This window comes from Bubalus bubalis, chromosome 11, assembly GCF_019923935.1.
Source record: "Bubalus bubalis isolate 160015118507 breed Murrah chromosome 11, NDDB_SH_1, whole genome shotgun sequence".
NCBI classification, from domain to species: domain Eukaryota; kingdom Metazoa; phylum Chordata; class Mammalia; order Artiodactyla; family Bovidae; genus Bubalus; species Bubalus bubalis.
In genome coordinates this window covers 80,087,780-80,108,487 of record NC_059167.1, presented here as the reverse complement: position 1 = coordinate 80,108,487, position 20,708 = coordinate 80,087,780, and the positions used below count along the sequence as shown (strand labels likewise).

The following is a 20,708-nucleotide window of genomic DNA, read 5'->3' as shown; positions in this document are numbered from 1 at the left end:
ATCCTTGGGAGATTAAAAAAAATTGAAATCATTCCAAGCATCTTTTATGACCACAGTGCAGTAATATTAGATCTCAATTACAGGAGAAAAACTATTAAAAATTCCAACATATGGAGGCTGAACAACACGCTGCTGAATAACCAACAAATCACAGAAGAAATAAAAAAAGAAATCAAAATAGGCATAGAAACTAATGAAAATGAAAACAGAACAACCCAAAACCCGTGGGACACTGTAAAAGCAGTGCTAAGGGGGAAGGTTCATAGCAATACAGGCATACCTCAAGAAACAAGAAAAAAGTCAAATAAATAACCTAACTCTACACCTAAAGCAACTAGAAAAGGAAGAAATGAAGAACCCCAGGGTTAGTAGAAGGAAAGAAATCTTAAAAATTAGTGCAGAAATAAATGCAAAAGAAACAAAGGAGACCATAGCAAAAATCAACAAAACCAAAAGCTGGTTCTTTGAAAGGATAAATAAAATTGACAAACCATTAGCCAGACTCATCAAGAAACAAAGGGAGAAAAATCAAATCAATAAAGTTAGAAATGAAAATGGAGAGATCACAACAGACAACACAGAAATACAAAGGATCATAAGAGACTGCTATCAGCAATTATATGCCAATAAAATGGACAATGTGGAAGAAATGGACAAATTCTTAGAAAAGTACAACTTTCCAAAACTGAACCAGGAAGAAATAGAAAATCTTAACAGACCCATCACAAGCACAGAAATTGAAACTGTAATCAGAAATCTTCCAGCAAACAAAAGCCCAGGTCCAGACGGCTTCACAGCTGAATTCTACCAAAAATTTAGAGAAGAGCTAACACCTATCCTACTCAAACTCTTTCAAAAAATTGCAGAGGAAGGTAAACTTCCAAACTCATTCTATAAGGCCATCATCACCCTAATACCAAAACCTGACAAAGATGCCACAAAAAAAGAAAACTACAGGCCAATATCACTGATGAACATAGATGCAAAAATCCTTAACAAAATTCTAGCAATCAGAATCCAACATCACATTAAAAAGATCATACATCATGACCAAGTGGGCTTACCCCAGGGATGCAAGGATTCTTCAATATCCGCAAATCAATCAATGTAATACACCACATTAACAAATTGGTTATCTCAATCATTATCAATATGATTATCTCAGTAGATGCAGAGAAAGTCTTTGACAAAATTCAACATCCATTTATGATTAAAAAACTCTCCAGAAAGCAAGAATAGAAGGAACATACCTCAACATAATAAAAGCTATATATGACAAACCCACAGAAAACATTATCCTCAATGGTGAACAATTGAAAGCATTTCCCCTAATGTCAAGGACAAGACAAGGATGCCCACTTCACTGCTACTATTCAACATAGTTTTGGAAGTTTTGGCCACAGCAATCAGAGCAGAAAAAGAAATAAAAGGAATCCAAATTGAAAAAGAAGAAGTAAAACCCTCACTGTTTACAGATGACATGGTCCTCTACATAGAAAACCCTAAAACTCCACCAGAAAATTACTAGAGCTAATCAATATATATAGTAAAGTTTCAGGATATAAAATCAACACACAGTAATCTCTTGCATTCCTATACACTAATAATGAGAAAATAGAAAGAGAAATTAAGGAAACAATTCCATTCACCATTGCAACAAAAAGAAGAAAATACTTAGGAACATATCTACCTAAAGAAACAAAAGACCTGTATATAGAAAACTATAAAACCCTGGTGAAAGAAATCAAAGAGGACACTAATAGATGGAGAAATATACCATATTCGTGGATCAGAAGAATCCATATGGTGAAAATGAGTATACTACCCAAAGCAATCTATAGATTCAATGCAATCCCTATCAAGCTACCAATGGTACTTTTCACAGAGATAGAACAAATAATTTCACAATTTGTATGGAAATACAAAAAAACCTCGAATAGCCAAAGCAATCTTGAGGAAGAAGAATGGAAATGGAGGAATCAACTTCCTGACTTCAGGTTTTACTACAAAACCACAGTCATCAAGACAGTATGGTACTGGCACAAAGACAGAAATATAGATCAATGGAACAAAATAGAAAGCCCAGAGATAAATCCACATGCCTATGGACACCTTATCTTTGACAAAGGAGGCAAGAATATACAATGGAGAAAAGACAATCTTTTTAACAAGTGGTGCTGGGAAAACTGGTCAACCACTTGTAAAAGAATGAAACCAGAACACTTTCTAATACCATATACAAAAATAAACTCAAAATGGATTAAAGATCTAAACGTAAGACCAGAAATTATAAAACTCCTAGAGGAGAACATAGGCAAAACACTCTCCGACATAAATCACAGCAGGATCCTCTATGACCCACCTCCCAGAATATTGGAAATAAAAGCAAAAATAAACAAATGGGACCTAATTAAACTTAAAAGCTTCTGCACAACAAAGGAAACTATAAGCAAGGTGAAAAGACAGCCTTCAGAATTGGAGAAAATAATAACAAATGAAGCAACTGACAAAGAATTCATTTCCAAAATATACAAGCAACTCCTTCAGCTCAATTCCAGAAAAATAAATGGCCCAATTTAAAAAAATGGGCCAGAGAACTAAACAGATAGTTCTCCAAAGAAGATATACAGATGGCTAACAAACACATGAAAAGATGCTCAACATCACTCATTATCAGAGAAATGCAAATCAAAACCACAATGAGGTACCATTTCACGCCAGAATGGCTGCTATCCAAAAGTCTACCAGCAATAAATGCTGGAGAGGGTGCGGAGAAAAGGAAACCCTCTTACACTGTTGGTGGGAATGCAATTAGTACAGCCACTGTGGAGAACAGCGTAGAGAGTCCTTAAAAAACTGGAAATAGAACTGCCATATGACCCAACAATCCCACTGCTGGGCATACACTCTGAGAAAACCAGAATTGAAAGAGACACGTGTACCCCAGTGTTCATCACAACACTGTTTATAATAAGCAGGACACGGAAGCAACCTGGGTGTCCATCATCAGACGAATGAATAAGAAAGCTGAGGTACATATACACAATGGAGTATTACTCAGCCATTAAAAAGAATACATTTGAGTCAGTTCTAATGAGGTGGATGAAACTGGAGCCTATTATACAGAGTGAAGTAAGCCAGAAAGAAAAACTTCAATACAGTATACTAACGCATATATATGGAATTTAGAAAGATGGTAACGATAACCCTGTATCGTTTTGGACTCTGGGAGAGGGTGAGGGTGGGATGATTTGGGAGAATGGCATTGAAACATGTAAATTATCATATGTGAAAGGAATCGCCAATCCAGGTTTGATGCATGATACTGGATGCTTGGGGCTGATGCACTGGTATGACACAGAGGGATGGGATGGGGAGGGAGGTGGGAGGGGGGTTCAGGATGGGGAACACGTGTACACCGTGGTGGATTCATGTTGATGTATGGCAGAACCAATACAAGATTGTAAAGTAATTAGCCTCCATTAAAATAAATAAATTTATATTAAAAAATAAGAATAAATGAAAACTAAATACATGAATTATTTGATGTCATCATGCTACTTAAAGAAATTTTGCCATAAAGACAAAGTCTCTCAGCATGAAAGACTTTGCAGAGTATGGGGAAAAAATGATCGAGCAGATCATCACATTAAATGTAACTTTCTGAGTAAAGTCCTTATGCAAGAACCTCTTCTAGAACATAAAGGCAAATCCATGGAAAGACTCAAAAATTCCATGTTAGGTTCAGAATGCCAGACCCTGATTTTGTAAGGAATGAGTAGGAATGATTGATTTGTTTGATCCATGAGGACACAATATATCAAAGCCAAGACAGTTGTCTGGTGAAGCCAAATGATCTCCACTGAACTCTTACTCAAATGTTGAGATATGGCATTAGGGAAATATTGGCTGCAACATTTAGAAAAATATTGTGGGAAAACTTTTTGAGATTTGTAGATATTGGGGTCAGTTCATGCATTTCTTGGAAGCCATAAAATCCCATAAAATTTATAAAAGTCAAATATGAACTAGAATACTATACCAAGGAAATATTTGGGTATTTCCAAAAGAAATTTAAACAATTTCACATCTCCATGGGTTATGAGTATGTACTAGTAACAGTATTTTTATTCTTCACATGGGTGGAAGCAATCTTTTGATAAACCACAACACTCACCATAATTAAAAATGAACTTGATGCTGTGTTTACTACCTGTGTCATTTCAAATTGTATCTATATAAGGAAGCAGTTTCTCTGAGATAGTTATATAAAGTTTTGCCCTCACTCAGAAATTTTACTACTCTTATTGTCCCTCTTATGTTCTGAAGAAGTGGAAAGAACAAGTGGAATATTAGAACTGAAATGAATTACAGTATCAGACACCCTTGAACTACTGTGGCCTAATACATTATTAATTAGTCTTGGCCCCCATGGCCCTGCTTCCTTCCTTCACAAAGTCATATGTTGTCTCACTACCAGCTGGTCCCTGATATGCCCAGGTAATTCACAAGGGCCCAGATCACACATATTCCAATCCTTCACCAACTGAACTAAATAAATAAACCCATTATAATCAGTCCTTTAATTACAGGCACAGGTTGATTTCCTAGCCTTTCATTTAATCAGTTTTTTCATGACAACCTGGGTGACCTAGTGCTGGCAAAATACCCAGAGAAAAACTGCCATTGAACTTGTGGAAATGACTTTAATATGTTCTATTTGTTATCAATTCAGCAGGTAAAGTACAAGAAATTGATCCTTCATCGCATGTGTACCAACTACTATAACATCATGCATCCCTAATTGACAAGAATTGTAAAGTTACTTACATTAGCGATATTAAACCAAGGTTCTCCAGAGAATGGTCAGAAGCAGGTAGTCCACAGAAGATGAGGTTGACCCAAGATCCTTGAAACAAATATACAACTGCCTAAAGTGGATATCTCCATCCAAGACCACTAGAGAATTCTCTAAGATATCTGGAATCCACTGGATACCCACTGGATACCCACTCTAAGATATAATTTGGTTCAACAAGCCCATTGATTGTGCAACAATGTTAAAGAATTGTAGGAGATGTTATTTAGTGTCAACTCCTGTAAACACCAAGTAATAAACATACCCCAATTAGTACTGCTAAAGTGAAATCTGACCAATAAAATTTGTCTTAAAAATATTAGAAAAATTCATAATGGAGTTGGTACAATTAGCTTTGCATGAAGAATATGTCTTAACTTGATTATGAGTTGGTCCAACACTCCAATGAATCTGCTCATTATCAGTTGCCATAATGTTTCTTTTGTAGAAATACAAATAAAATTTTAAAGAAATTCAAACACTTGAAATGATGAGTTATTTATGTAAAATAACTTAAAAGTTCAAAACAATTGGGTTAAAAAATAGTGAGAGTGGTGGCAGGGAAAGCGATCATACATGCCTAGTACAATAGGCTCCACCTCACAAAGATGCAGACTTCTCAAAAGGTTTTTTTATTGTATGACTTTATTCATATGAGGCTTCCCTCATAACTCAGATGGTAAAGAATCCTTCTGCAATGCAGAAGACCTTGGTTCGATTCCTGGGTCAAGAAGATCTGCTGGAGAAGGAATAGGCTACCCACTCCAGTATTCTTGGGCTTCCCTTGTGGCTCAGCTAGTAAAGCATCTGCCTGCAATGCAGAAGACCTGGGTTCAATCCCTGGGTTAGGTAGATCCCCTGGAGAAGGGAAAGTCTACCCACTCCAGTATTCTGGCCTGGAGAGTCTGACACAACTGAGCAACTTTCACTTATATAAAATTCCTGAAAAGATAAAAATATAAAATCAAGGTTTGCATGGAGTTAATATATGTTAGGGTGTGATTCACTCCAGTACTCTTGCCTGGAAAACCCATGGACGGAGGAGCCTAGTGGGCTGCAAGCCATGGGGTCGCTAAGAGTCGGACATGACTGAGCGACTTCACTTTCACTTTTCACTTTCCTGCACTGGAGAAGGAAATGGCAACCCACTCCAGTGTTCTTGCCTGGAGAATCCCAGGGACGAGGGAGCCTGGTGGGTTGCCGTCTATGGGGGTCGCACAGAGTCGGATACGACTGAAGTGACTTAGCAGCAGCAGCAGCAGTAGGGTGTGATTACAAAATTATATCACAAGGGAATTTGATTAAAAGACACAACTCTCCCTTCTAACTTACATGAGAGTAAACGTGAATACTAATAACATTTTGAAAAGAAGAATAGATTTGTGAACCTAATCCTCAAATTATATTCTTGAATAAATCACTTTCTATTTTGATTTCCCTCAAACATACAAAACTATATATGCTCCATCACTGGGCTCTAAAGAAAACCCAAGTCACATTTTCAACAAGAAAGTAGTCAGAATATATAGAAAGGACAGTCCAATTTTGCCAGAAATATAGAAATAAAATTTTAAATATAATTGTGAGAAAAGTCTCTCATGAAGCCATTAAAAAGTAAGTGTTAGAGATGAAGATAACGAAACTGAAAATGTTTATTTCAAGATACAATATTAAGTGAAAAAAATCAGAATTCTAATCATACTAGAATTTAAAAATACAGTAAATAAAATATTAACAATAAATTATCTGGATGCAGAATTATAAATTTTACATTTTTGTATTAGACACATTTTCTACATTTAGAACATACTTTTTACAGTAAGTGAAAAATAGCATACATAATTTTCAAAACACAAGCATTAAGAACCCATCCATAATAGGAATGTAGTATTGTTCCCAAGCATTCATTTATAGAAAAGGAGTCTGAAAGCAAATATAAAGTCATTTTTAAAGCCTGAATTTTATTTTTATCTCATCTTTTATTTTACCTAATTTTTCTAAAATTATGGCAACAATGATACCACTTAAACAAGTGAGCTAAATTTTTTTTTTTATTTTACTTTACAATATTGTATTGGTTTTGCCATACATTGACATGAATCTGCCATGGGTGTACATGTGTTCCCCATCCTGAACCCCCCTCCCACCTCCCTCCTCATCCCATCCCTCTGGGTCATCCCAGTGCTCCAGCCCTGAGCATCCTGTATCATGCATTGAATCTGATTCGTTTCACATAAGATAATTTACATGTTTTAATGCCATTCTTCCATATCATCCTGCCCTCGCCATCTCCCACGGAGTCCAAAAGACTGTTCTATACATCTGTGTCTCTTTTGCTGTCTTGCATACAGGGTTATCGTTACCATCTGTCTAAATTCCATATATATGCGTTGGTATACTGTATTGGTGTTTTTCTTTCTGGCTTACTTCACTCTATATAATAGGCCCCAGTTTCATCCACCTCATTAGAAATGATTCAGATGTATTCTTTTTAATGGCTGAGTTACCTCATGTGAAGAGTTGACTCATTGGAAAAGACTCTGATGCTGGGAGGGATTGGGGGCAGGAGGAGAAGGGGACGACAGAGGATGAGATCGCTGGATGGCATCACCGACTCGATGGACGTGAGTTTGAGTGAAACCCGGGAGTTGGTGATGGAAAGGGAGGCCTAGAGTGCTGCAATTCATGGGGTTGCAAAGAGTCGGACACGACTGAGCGACTGAACTGAACTGAATACTCCATTGTGTATATGTACCTCAGCTTTCTAATCCATTCATCTTCTGATGGACATCTAGGTTTCTTCCATGTCCTGGCTATTATAAACAGTGTTACAATGAACATTGGGGTACACGTGCCTCTTTTAATTCTGGTTTCCTTGGTGTGTATGCCCAGCAGTGGGATTGCTGGGTCATATGACAGTTCTCTTTCCAGTTTTTTAAGGAATCTCCACACCATTCTCCTTAGTGGCTGTACTAGTTTGCATTCCCACTAACAGTGTAAGAGGGTTCCCTTTCTCCACACCCTCTCCAGCATTTATTGCTTGTAGGCTTTTGGATAGCAGCCATTCTGACTGGCATGAAATGATACCTCATTGTGGTTTTGATTTACATTTCTCTGATAATGAGTGATGTTGAACATATTTTCAGGTGTTTGTTAGCCATCTGTATGTCTTCTTTGGAGAAATGTCTGTTTGGTTCTTTGACCCACTTTTTGATTGGGTCATTTATTTTTCTTGAATTGAGCTGAAGGAGTTGATTGTATATTTTTGAGATTAATTCTTTGTCCATTGCTTTGTTTGCTATTATTTTCTCCCTTTCTGAAGGCTGTGTTTTCACTTTGCTTATAGTTTCCTTTGTTGTGCAAAAACTTTTAATTTTAATTAGGTCCCATTTGTTTATTTTTGCTTTTATTTCCAATATTCTGGGAGGTGGGTCATAGAGATCCTGCTGTGATTTATGTCAGAGAGCATTTTGCCTATGTTATCCTCTAGGAGTTTTATAATTTCTGGTCTTACATTTAGATCTTAATCCATTTTGAGTTTATTTTTGTATATGGTGTTAGAAAGTGTTCTGGTTTCATTCTTTTACAAGTGGTTGACCAGTTTTCCCAGCACCACTTGTTAAAGAGATTGTTTTTTTTCCCATTGTTTATTTTTGTTTCCTTTGTTGAAGATAAGGTGTCCATAGGTGTGTGGATTTATCTCTGGGCTTTCTATTTTGTTCCATTGATCTCTACTTCTGTCTTTGTGCCAGTACCATACTCTCTTGATGACTGTGGCTTTGCAGTAGAGCCTGAAGTCAGGCAAGTTGATTCCTCCAGTTCCATTCTTCTTCCTCAAGATTGCTTTGGCTATTCAAGGTTTTTTTGTATTTCTATACAAATTGTGAAATTATTTGTTCTAACTCTGTGAAAAATACCGTTGGTAGCTTGATAGGGATTGCATTGAATCTATAGATTGCTTTGGGTAGTATACTCATTTTCACTTTATTGATTCTTCCAATCCATGAACACAGTGTATTTCTCCACCTATTTTTGTCCTCTTTAATTTCTTTCACCAGTGTATTATAGTTTTCTACATATAGGTCTTTTGTTTCTTTAGGTAGATATATTCCTAAGTATTTTATTCTTTTTGTTGCAATGGTGAATTGAATTTTTTTTTTTAAATTTCTCTCTCTGTCTTCTCATTATCAGTGTACAGTAATGCAAGGGATTTCTGTGTGTTGATTTTATATCCTGCAACTTTACTATATTCATTGATTAGCTCTAGTAATTTTCTATGTAGAGGACCATGTCATCTGCAAACAGTGAGAGTTTTACTTCTTATTTTCCAGTATGGATTCCTTTAATTTCTTTTTCTGCTCTGATTGCTGTGGCCAAAACTTCCAAAACTATGTTGAATAGTAGTGTTGATAGTAGGCACCCTTGTCTTGTCCCTGACTTTAGGGGAAATGCTTTCAATTTTTCACCATTGAGGATAATGGTTAAAGCCTGAATTTTAAAATAAAACCTAATTCCCTTCAAGAATTCAGTAAGCAATAGTCATCCAACAGAATGTGTTTTAACACTTTCTGCGTCATATCAAACCTAATCTTCTTATTCAAGCTAACATACATACATTAGTTTTCACTTGTAGACAAACACTATGAAAAATGCTATAACTTGAAGGTTGTGCCAAAGGAAGTGGGTTGCCCCAGTTACAGGTTTGGGTACAGATAGTGGATGCATGGGAAGCACTGTGTACTTGCTGCACAGAAGTAGACAGCTGAGTCTCCATGTTCAGTGGTTGTAATGTTCAGGGAAAGATGTTTGGCAGTCTTATTCAATAAAACAGTCAGTCTTTGGCCTTCATTTTTACGCATATTTGAACGAATGTCTATAAGGAGCTGGGGACCTTTTCCAGGTTCTTGCTTATACCAAGGGAAGTAGCTTGAGGTAACATCTGTATAAGTACAGGTGATAAAACAGCTGTTTCCCTCCTGGACACTCAGGGTAGAAGGACTCTGCTCTACCTCTTTTCCAAGGCTGACACCTAAGGAGAAAGTAGAAGTCAGAGAAAGGAGAAGGGTTCTTAGATTATTTAGCTCTAGAGTTTGCTTTTCCTTTTCTACAACAACTAGAAGAAACCTGAATAAAGACAGTCTTAGCATCTAAAGAATATCTACTAATACACTCTATTTCCCTTAAACCCTCAACTCACAGTCCAGCTGCAGCCACAAGAATGTGATTAAAGCTCCAATGGATGTCTTCATTGTTTTTCCCATTTAAGATCAATTGTGGATCTGCAGTCTCCAGCCAGAAGAGCTGCTTCTATTTCCAAGTGTCGCCTTCTTTCCTAGCAGTCATAGTGGTTTCTCACATTGTCTACTCAGCCAATAATAAAAAGGCACTACTTCTGCTCTAAGCCTATTCATTCAGAACCCATTCAAATGAACCCTCCACATATTCTGATGAACAGAGGTGCACCACCATCTGGTGGTCACATCTCTAGCTACTGAACTCTTTGGTTAAATGTTCTTCTCATACCCTGGGCTTATGAGGGACTTGGATGCATAAAAACAGCATGAGATTAAACAAATTAGATGTATATCAGGAGTAAATGCACAGTAAGAATGTAGAGATTAACATTTAAATCTCTGCACAGGACTGAGTCACTGTTAATAAGTTGGAAGAAGGTAAATGCTGTTGCCATTTATTCAGGTTTGAAATCAGGAAAACACCATCATTTACTCTCTCAAACAAAGAAAATGTAAAATCTTCCTTTTCAGCCAAATTTAACATCCCCATTTTTCTATAATGGAGAAAAAAATCTTTGTGAAAGGAATATGAAAATCAAAGAGCAGAGAAGATCATTTGATATTTCAAGGATCTACTAACTCAACCTCTGTTCCTCTAAGCTGGTCTTGCCCATGATCTTGCTATTCCCAGAGAATTGACAGTACTATCAGTCAAAATGTGGAAACTTCCTTCAGCAAAGATTGTGATGAGGTAAAAGTGAAACTCCAATACTTTGGCCACCTGATGCGAAGATCTGAGTCATTTGAAAAGACTCTGATGCTGGGAAATATTGAGGGCGGGAGGAGAAGAGGACGACAGAGGATAAGATGGTTGGATGGCATCACGGACTCAATGGACATGGGTTTGGTTAGACTCCAGGAGTTGGTGAGGGACTGGGAGGCCTGGCGTGCTGTGGTTCATGGGGATGCAAAGAGTCAGATACGACTGAGCGACTGAATTGAACTGACTGAAAGGACCACATCTCAATGATAAAGGAGTAGGAGGAAGTTCTATGAGTTAGGAAACAGTTCAACCTGTAGATTGTGTTGATTTACAATGAGAAATCGGACATTCTTTAAGAAATCTATTCCTATTGCTAATGTGGATTATATTCTGCAAAGTATTGAGAGAAAGTAAGAATCCTCATAAAACATCAGGCTGCAGATTCAGAAAATAACCATATGTAAATTTATATTACAGATGCTTTTACTCTCTGATATCAAAAACTATGAAAGTGAAAGTTGCTCAGTCGTGTCCAACTCTTGCAACCCTATAGTCCATGGAATTCTCCAGGCTAGAATACTGGAGTGGGTAGCCATTCCCTTCCCCAGGGAATCTTCCCAACCCATGGATCAAACCCAGGTCTCCCACATTGCGGGCAGATTCTTTAACAGCTGAGCTACCAGGGAAGTCCATCAAAAGGCATGGCCTAGCCTAAATGCAATTACTAACTCACATCTTAATGAAATTTCCTGTAAAATATATATGAACTCTCAGGGCATGAATCTCTGGTGCGTTGGCTATTGCTGGCTCAGTTTCCAGACTCTATCATTTTTCTCCCAAACTCCACTACAGTTTTCTTTCCCAAAGACCTTAAGAAATTCTTCAATTCTGTAAACTTCCAGAATTATCTCCTTCTCATTTTTCATCTAATTTAATAACTTGGCATTTTCCAATTACCTCTGTAAGAAAAACAAAACAAAACAAAAACAAACTGAGGAACCCTAAATATTGCCTGTGTTTACTATGGGAGTAGTACAAATAGGTAACTGATCCAAATACGTTAGGTAAAAATAAATGACCATGAAAAGTGAAACCAAGATTAACTAATTTATAGAAGTGAAGGCCTTTTTTTGTGATCTGTACTCACTGATCTTCTGGAGGTATGAAGAATAAATATAATCCCTCATTCACACTTGCACCCTTAAAGATTAAAGGACAGCTAAGATAAAGAATCAGAAATCAGCACATAAATTTGTATGTAAATGTAAAATGTATGTTTTTACATATATAAACTGTTTCCATTCCAAAGTGAAAGTAGCTCAGTCATGTCTTTCTCTTTGTGATCCCCATGGACTGTAGCCCACCAGGCTTCTCTGTCCATGGAATTCTCCAGACGAGAATACTGGAGTGGGTAGCTGTTCCCTTCTCCAGAGGATCTTCCCCACCCAGGTTTTGAACCCGGGTCTTCTGCACTGTAGGCAGATTCTTTACCATCTGAGTCACCAGACGTCCTCTATTCTTTCAATCATCCTCCATAGGATATAATTCCCAAATAATTTATAGGGAGATTTGTCCTCTTCTAAGAGACAGAGAGCGGAGAAGGCAATGACAACCCACTCCAGTACTCTTGCTTGGAAAATTCCAGGGACAGCAGAGCCTGGTGGGCTGCCCTCTATGGGGTCACACAGAGTCAGACACGACTGAAGCGACTTAGCAGCAGCAGCAAGAGACAGAGAGGCTTTAGGTCAGTGTTTTCCCTTTCAAGTTATGATATCCAGGACAGAATAGTATAGTTTGAATATGCTCTGCTCAGCACAGTGTTCCATATGTTAAAATTTAGTACAGGCACAGCCATCCCCTGGGCAAAATTTACTTCCCCCAAAATATTTATTCACTGAACTTTGCCTGACTTACCATAAAAAGATGTGATCTAAGAAGGCTTTTTCTAGTATCTTCATGGACTGTCAAGCAGAATGAGGACAATATTCATTCCCCATGGACTTCAGATCCAATAATCATTTTTATAACAGTGTATTAGTGATGCTCTATAGTTATATCTTGCCTTCAAGAAATCCCCATGAAATAATGAATATAGCTGCCATTTCTAGGAAAGTCCTTAAAATATATCTGAGTGTTGAGATGGCACATTTACTTTTGGCTTTATTACTACAGAAGCCTGTGAAGGATGAACTGGTCTGCTGGTAACAACAAAGGCTCAACTTGAGGCTCCTTTCCTGCCCTAAGTGTCAAATATTTATATAAATTTGGGTTCTTCATTCAGGTGGTCAAATAGACTGGACCATAACTTTCCCACATCCAAACCTACAGTGACCTAAATGGCTGGTCTTACATTAGTTTCTCTTTGCTCAGAAATATGGCCATACAGGAAGAAAACAGGGGAAAAGATGCTAAAGAAGAAATTGGCAAAACTAATACAATTATGTAAAGTTTAAAAAATAAAATTAAATTAAAAAAAAAAAATGAAGAAGTGAAAAAAATCCAAGTTCTTTCTTCTCCCAAATCAGTTAGTAGCTAATTGTTTTCTACTGTCATCTTGGATTAGCTTCTGTTTTGTAAAATGAAGTTGGATTAAAGAATTTCCAAAAGCTCTTCTTTTATACTGTTTAATAAAGCAAATATTTATTGAGGATTGGTTTTGTGCAATGTAGAGTGACATGAGACTGGGGAGAAATCACCTGCATCATGGAACCTCAAGACCATTTTCATATCCCCATGCACTCTTGGGAGACCGAGGTTGTGACAGAGCAACACAGGGGTCTCTTCAGAAGCAAAGGCAGGGTACTTGGGGCCAGGTCAGATCTGGGTTTTCTTATGAGATCAATGACAGATCAAGGTGAACCTAAATCCGAAGTAAAATGGAATAAAATGGGACTTCACTCACTGAGTATCAAGATCACCACATGGATGAGCCATAGGTAAGCAGGGGACTTATTTCCAGAGATATATTTTCATTTTTTATCTATAACATATCATATACTTCTTATTTAAAAAAAAGAAAGAAGGAAACTCAGGGACTTATGGAACCTGAAGGAGGTGGATGAACTCATTCACAAGTAAAGCAAAAAATTATTTCACAATCAGCCTAACTACATTCTGGCTTATAGCTCCCTTCTCCCAAGTCTGACTTGGGTACTCAAGATTCCCAGGCAGAGATGGCTATAGAATTTGTGGGACTCCATGCAAAATGAAAATCTGAGGCCCCTTGTTCAGAAAAACAGAAAAAAAAGTGACACTAAAAAATATATAAAGATCTTCAAAAATATTTTCTACTTAAAAAAGGCAATAGAGTTTATGCGTGCATGAGTGCTAACTTGCTTTAGTCATGTCTGACTCTATGTGGCCCTATGGAATGTAATCTACCAGGCTCTTCTGTCCATAGGATTCTCCAGGGAAGAATACTGGACTGGGTTGCCATGCCCTTCTCCAAGGGATCTTTCTCACCCAGGGACTGAACCCATGCATCTTACATCTCCTGCATTGGAAGGCAGGTTTTTTATCCCTGGATCATGGAAAAAGCAAGAGAGTTCCAGAAAAACATCTATTTCTGCTTTATTGACTATGCCAAAGCCTTTGACTATGTGGATCACAATAAACTGTGGAAAATTCTGAAAGAGATGGGAATACCAGACCACCTGACTGGCCTCTTGAGAAATCTGTATGCAGATCAGGAAGCAACAGTTAGAACTGGACATGGAACAACAGACCAGTTCCAAATAGGAAAAGTAGTATGTCAAGGCTGTATATTGTCACCCTGCTTATTTAACTTCTATGCAGAGTACATCATGAGAAATGCTGGACTGGAAGAAGCACAAGCTGGAATCAAGATTCCCGGGAGAAATATCAATAACTTCAGATATGCAGATGACACCACCCTTATGGCAGAAAGTGAAGAGGAACTAAAAAGCCTCTTGATGAAAGTGAAAGAGGAGAGTCAAAAAGTTGGCTTAAAGCTCAACATTCAGAAAAGGAAGATCATGGCATCCGGTCCCATCACTTCATGGGAAATAGATGGAAAAACAGTGGAAACAGCATCAGACTTTATTTTTTTTGGGCTCCAAAATCACTGCTGATGGTGATTGCAGCCATGAAATTAAAAGACGCTTACTCCTTGGAAGGAAAGTTATGACCAACCTAGACAGCATATTAAAAAGCAGAGATATTACTTTGCCAACAAAGGTCCGTCTAGTCAAGGCTATGGTTTTTCCTGTGGTCATGTATGGATGTGAGAGTTGGACTATGAAGAAGGCTGAGCGCCGATGAATTGATGGTTTTGAAGTGTGGTGTTGGAGAAGACTCTTGAGAGTCCCTTGGACTGCAAGGAGATCCAACCAGTCCATTCTGAAGGAGATCAGCCTTGGGATTTCTTTGGAAGGAATGATGCTAAAGCTGAAATTTCAGTACTTTGGCCACCTCATGGGAAGGGTTGACTCATTGGAAAAGACTCTGATTCTGGGAGGGATTGGGGGCAGGAGGAGAAAGGGAAGACAGAGAATGAGATGGCTAGATGGCATCACTGACTCGATGGACGTGAGTCTGAGTTAACTCTGGGAGTTGGTGATGGACAGGGAGGCCTGGTGTGCTGCGATTCGTGGGGTTGCAAAGAGTCGGACACGACTGAGCAACTGAACTGAACTGAACCATGTGGGAAGCCCAGTAGCGTTTATAATGATATATTAAATAACAACATAAATTTACAATTTGCAAGAAATATTTTGGATCTTCAGTTCAGTTCAGTTCAGTTCAGTCACTCAGTTGTATCTAACTCTTTGCGACCCCATGAATCGCAGCACGCCAGGCCTCCCTGTTCATCACCAACTCCCAGAGTTTACCCAAACTCATGTCCATCGAGTCGGTGATGCCATCCAGCCATCTCTTCCTCTGTCGTCCCCTTCTCCTCCTGTCCCCAAACCCTCCCAGCATCAAGGTCTTTTCCAATGAGTCAACTCTTCGCATGAGGTGGCCAAAGTACTGGAATTTCAGCTTTAGCATCAGGCCTTCCAATGAACACCCAGGACTGATCTCCTTCAGAATGGACTGGTTGGATCTCCTTGCAGTCCAAGGGACTCTCAAGAGTCTTCTCCAACACCACAGTTCAAAAGCATCAATTCTTCGGCACTCAGCTTTCTTCACAGTCCAACTCTCACATCCATACATGACCACTGGAAAAACCATAGCCTTGACTAGACGGACCTTTGTTGGCAAAGTAATGTCTCTGCTTTTGAATATGCTATCTAGGTTGGTCATAACTTTCCTTCCAAGGAGGTAAGCGTCTTTTAATTTCATGGCTGCAATCACCATCTGCAATGAATTAATAACAAATACTTTATTAATATCATATCCTGATAATAAGATTTGACTGGCTTGGGCTTTTCTGCATATTAATTTATTAGGATAGAAAAGTTATAACTTTAACAATTTAATTTCAATTAATATAATTGAAAGCAATATCAGTTGCTATTGGTAAATGCAAGATTGTAAACAAAACTTTTAATAATTTTTAATTTTGAGAATATTTCTGTTGATGTAACTGATACTAGAGCTCTAGAGCTCTTGAGTATTTTGTATGCTGTAACAACATAATGTAAATATCTGATAAATTAGTTTTAAATATAAATTCTAGTAAATCCAGAGTTGATGTTTCCAGTGGAACAATTTTTGTAGAAAGGCTTAATTCTTCAAGCCAATCAACTTCATGTAATTCTGAATTTAATGCCAAATATAAATTTATACAGTGACATTTTAATGTTTTCACTGACATTCTCTGTAACTTGTGGAGGGCATAGAAGATTAAAAGTGGCTTCATGACTTATTTATAATTAAGTGCTTATTTATACATCATATCACTGTTTACTTATAGGGGAAGTGAGTATAAATTGTTTTTCTATGTTAGTAATTGTTTCAGTGGGTTAATTCAAACATGAAAATACTATTCTTTTTCATTAAAGCTATTATCACATGCAATTTCAATTTCTACACTTACGAAAATTGGCTTTACAATGTAGCAGCAATTTTCAAAACCACAGTTTCTCATTTTCAGAGAATTCTAATATCTCTCCCACAAGCATTATTGTGATGTTGACATATAAACTTTTATTTTGTAATAACTGATCAACAAAGTTTACTGCTACCCACTTTAGGATCCTGCAGAGTCAGAGACTGACTCAACCTTGCTATCAAAGGCTACTGTGGGGACACATGCCAGCCCATGGAGGGGTGGGGCTGAGGCAGCTGCAGTTTTTGTACAGGCTGCAGATCACCTGGGAGCACTGTGCCTCCACCGCACAGAGGTAGGTGGCTGAGTCTTCCAGCTGGGAGGCTGTGATGTGTAGGGTACTATACTGCTCCTTAGAATTCACTGTGGAACTCAGTCTTTCATTCTGCTTCATCCCTGAAGCTATGAAAAACAGACTGATGAGGCTGCCTCCGGGATTCTGCTGGAACCACTGCAGAGTCTTCATTGTGGCAGAAAAATTGCACCTCAGAGTACAGTTGGCTCCCTCCTGGAGATTCAGGGCTGAAGGGCTCTGCTCCACCTTCATCGTTTTCACCCCTGCTTGGAAAGAGAAAAACAAACACGTACGATGTCTCTGGGGAGTCATGGATGCAGTTTCCAGACCTGTAAACTATCTCAGGCAACACCCATGAGGATGTAGGACCATCTAGGAGCTCTGGGTCAGCTCACCTTCCCTCCCTCCCCAGCTGCACTCTAGGACAACCCAGACTCACAGCAAACCTGGACCCACAGAAGCCCCAGCAAGGCTTCCCACCACCTCTTCATGACTCCTTGCTCATTTACTGGGGTACCTTTGCCCCTACTCTGGAGGGTGTAGAGTCTTGGGTCCAGAGAAGTGTTCTTACTGTCAAAATGTTCCAGTTTTACTGGAACTCACCAGTATTACTGAGAACCAGTCACATCTGAGCTCTGTCATTCACTCAACAGGAAGCTCCACCCACAGCCAACCAGGGAGATTGTGCAGTAATCTCTCCAGAATTGTAGTTGCAAACAGTGCAGGAGGGTAGGAACAATATTTGTAAGGTATGAAGATATAAGGCATTTTAAAACACTTTATGTAAGAAAAGTTTGTGCAAGAGTGTGTGAGAAAGGGTGGATGTTACTTCTGAGAAGATCAGTGTCTCATTTGTGTTAAATGGAGCCTTGAAGAATCATAGGAAGAGTGAGCTTGCTCCCAAATTACTTAGAATGACAGAGCATTTAAGAATTCAGTTGTATGACAACTCAGCCTTTAAAAAGAATAAAACATTGTCATTTGCTACAATACAGATGGACCTTGAGGGCATTATGCTAAGTGAGTAGGTCAGACAAAGATAAATACCATATAAATACTCCACTCCATGTGGAGTATTTTTTTTTTTTTAATCAGGCTCATAGATTGAACAAATTAGTGCCTGTCAAAGGCAGGGATGAGAGATGGAAATGAAATAGATGAATGGGGTCAAAAGGTAAAAACTCTAAGATATAAAATAAATGTTGTGGGGATGTAATGTATGGCAAGATGACTATGGTTAATAATACTATATTGCATATTTGAAAGTTGCTAAGAGAGTAGATCTTGAAAGCTCTCATCATAACAAAAAAAAATTGCAACTCTGTATGGCACATGTTACTAGACTTGTTGTAATGATCATTCCACAGTATATATAAATATCAAATCATTGTGTCATATACCTGAAACTAAGACCATGCTATATGTTAGTTATACCTCATTTAAAAAAACAATTCATTTATATGTAAATTCTAATAAAGGAAAACTGATACAAGCAGTATGTATGAAGACAGTGATGCATTTTCTTGAAACTGAGAGCTCTAGAAACCAAGTAGATACAGCTGATATCTGCACAGAATATTATTCTAGTAAGATCTCAGTGGACTGAAAAAACACAGGATATATGTATAATGTCCATTCTGACTTAACTTCCACTTCCCTCCTTCTCCTGCCCAACTGGCAGACAGATGCGCTACACAGCTGATTCTGAAAAGGATACACATTGCTGGTCAAATTAAATATTGTCCTTTTCTTTCCTCTTTCTATCTGTGTTTCTTACTTTTTAATCCTTTCTTCTTTGCTCCTGAGTATTCTTGCTTCTTCTAGTCTCAGGGGAGATATATGAAAACTTTCTAGGCCCATGGAATTGGGAGAATTTAATCACAAAATTTAAATATTGAAAACAGGTAATGGAGATGTTTCCTGTTGAGCTTCCATGCTCACAGAGCTCAGTAATATTAATATCCCCATTCCTCTACCTCTGTTCAGAGAATCAACCTCATAATTGATTTAGAGAGGTAAGGACTTCAGCTTTCCTAAGTTTATAGAGAAAGACAAAGCTGAAACTTTAGATAAACTTTACACAAATTCTGTTCCCCTCTCCACACCTTTGCTATGCATAATTTGACTGTTCTATGTTCTCTGGTGTTTTTTCAGTCATTGAGTCTTATCTGATTCTTTATGGCCCCATGGACTTCAGGACAAGAGGCTTCCCTGTCCTTTACCATCTCCCAGAGCAGCAGCAGCAGCAGCAGCAGAGCTTGCTCAAACTCAGAGAAAGCACCACTGAGTCAATGATGACATCCAACCATTTCATCCTCTGTCGTTCCCTTCTCCTCCTGCTTTCAATCTTTCCCAGCATCAGGGTCTTTTCTAATGAGTCAGCTCTTCACATCAGGTGGCCAAAGTATTGGAGCTTCAGCTTCAGCATCAATCCTTCCAATGAATATTCAGGACTAATTTCCTTCAGGATTGACTGGTTTGATCTCCTTGTAGCCCAAAGTACTCTCAAGAGTCCTCTCCAACACCACAGTTCAAAGGCATCAATTCTTTGGCACTCAGGCTTCGTTATGGTCCACCTCTCACATCCATATGTGAATACTGGAAAAACCATAGCTTTGACTAGACAGACCTTTGTTGGCAAAGTAATGTCTCTGCTTTTTCCCCTCCCCACCCCCCCCCCCCCAGATAAAGGTTGACTTTATCAGTATCAATTTTCTTTTACGGTACACTCCCAAATTTTGACAACTTGTTTAGCACAATTTAGCTGCAAGCACTTAAAATAGTCTTTTTCTTTTTCTTTTGTTATTGAAGGATAATTGCTTTACAGAATTTTGTTGTTTTCTGTCAAACCTCAACATGAATCAGCCATAGGTGTACATATATCCTCTCCCTTTTGAACCTCCCTCCCATCTCCCTCCCCATCCACCCCCTAGATTGATACAGAGCCCTGTTGAGTTCTTGAGCCATACAGCAAATTCCCATTGGCTATCTATTTTAAATATGGTTATATAAGTTTTCATGTTATGCTCCTTCCATACATCTCACCCCTCCTCCCTCTCCCCATGTCCAAAAGTATTCTCCATGTATGTTTTCTTTTGCTGCCCTGAAAATAAATTCTTCAGTACCATTTTTCTAGATTCTGTATACATGCATTAGAATATGATATTTATATTTCTCTTTCTGACTCACTTTACTCGTATAATAGGTTCTAGGTTCATCCCCCTCAACAGAACTGACTCAAATGTGTTCCTTTTTGGCTGAGTAATATTCTATTGTGTATATACCCAACTTCTTTATCCATTCATCTGTTGATGGACATCTAGGTTGTTTCCATGTTCTAGCTATCGTAAATAGCGCTGCAATGAACAATGGGATACATGTGTTTTTTTCCATTTTGGTTTCCTCAGGGTATATGCCTATGAGTGGGATTGCTGAGTCATATGGTTTTATTCCTGGTTTTTTAGGAAATCTCCATACCATCTTCCATAGTGGCTGTATTAATTTACATTCCCACCAACAGTGCAAAAACATTCCCTTTTTTCCAC

The 20,708-nt window shown here is 38.2% G+C and overlaps 1 gene segment (V, D, J or C); it reads right to left on the bottom strand.

Moving 5' to 3' along the window:
• LOC102415345 overlaps nt 1-20,708 on the bottom strand; it is a gene marked incomplete in the record, with an annotated part of 786,957 nt that overhangs the window by 581,012 nt on the left and 185,237 nt on the right.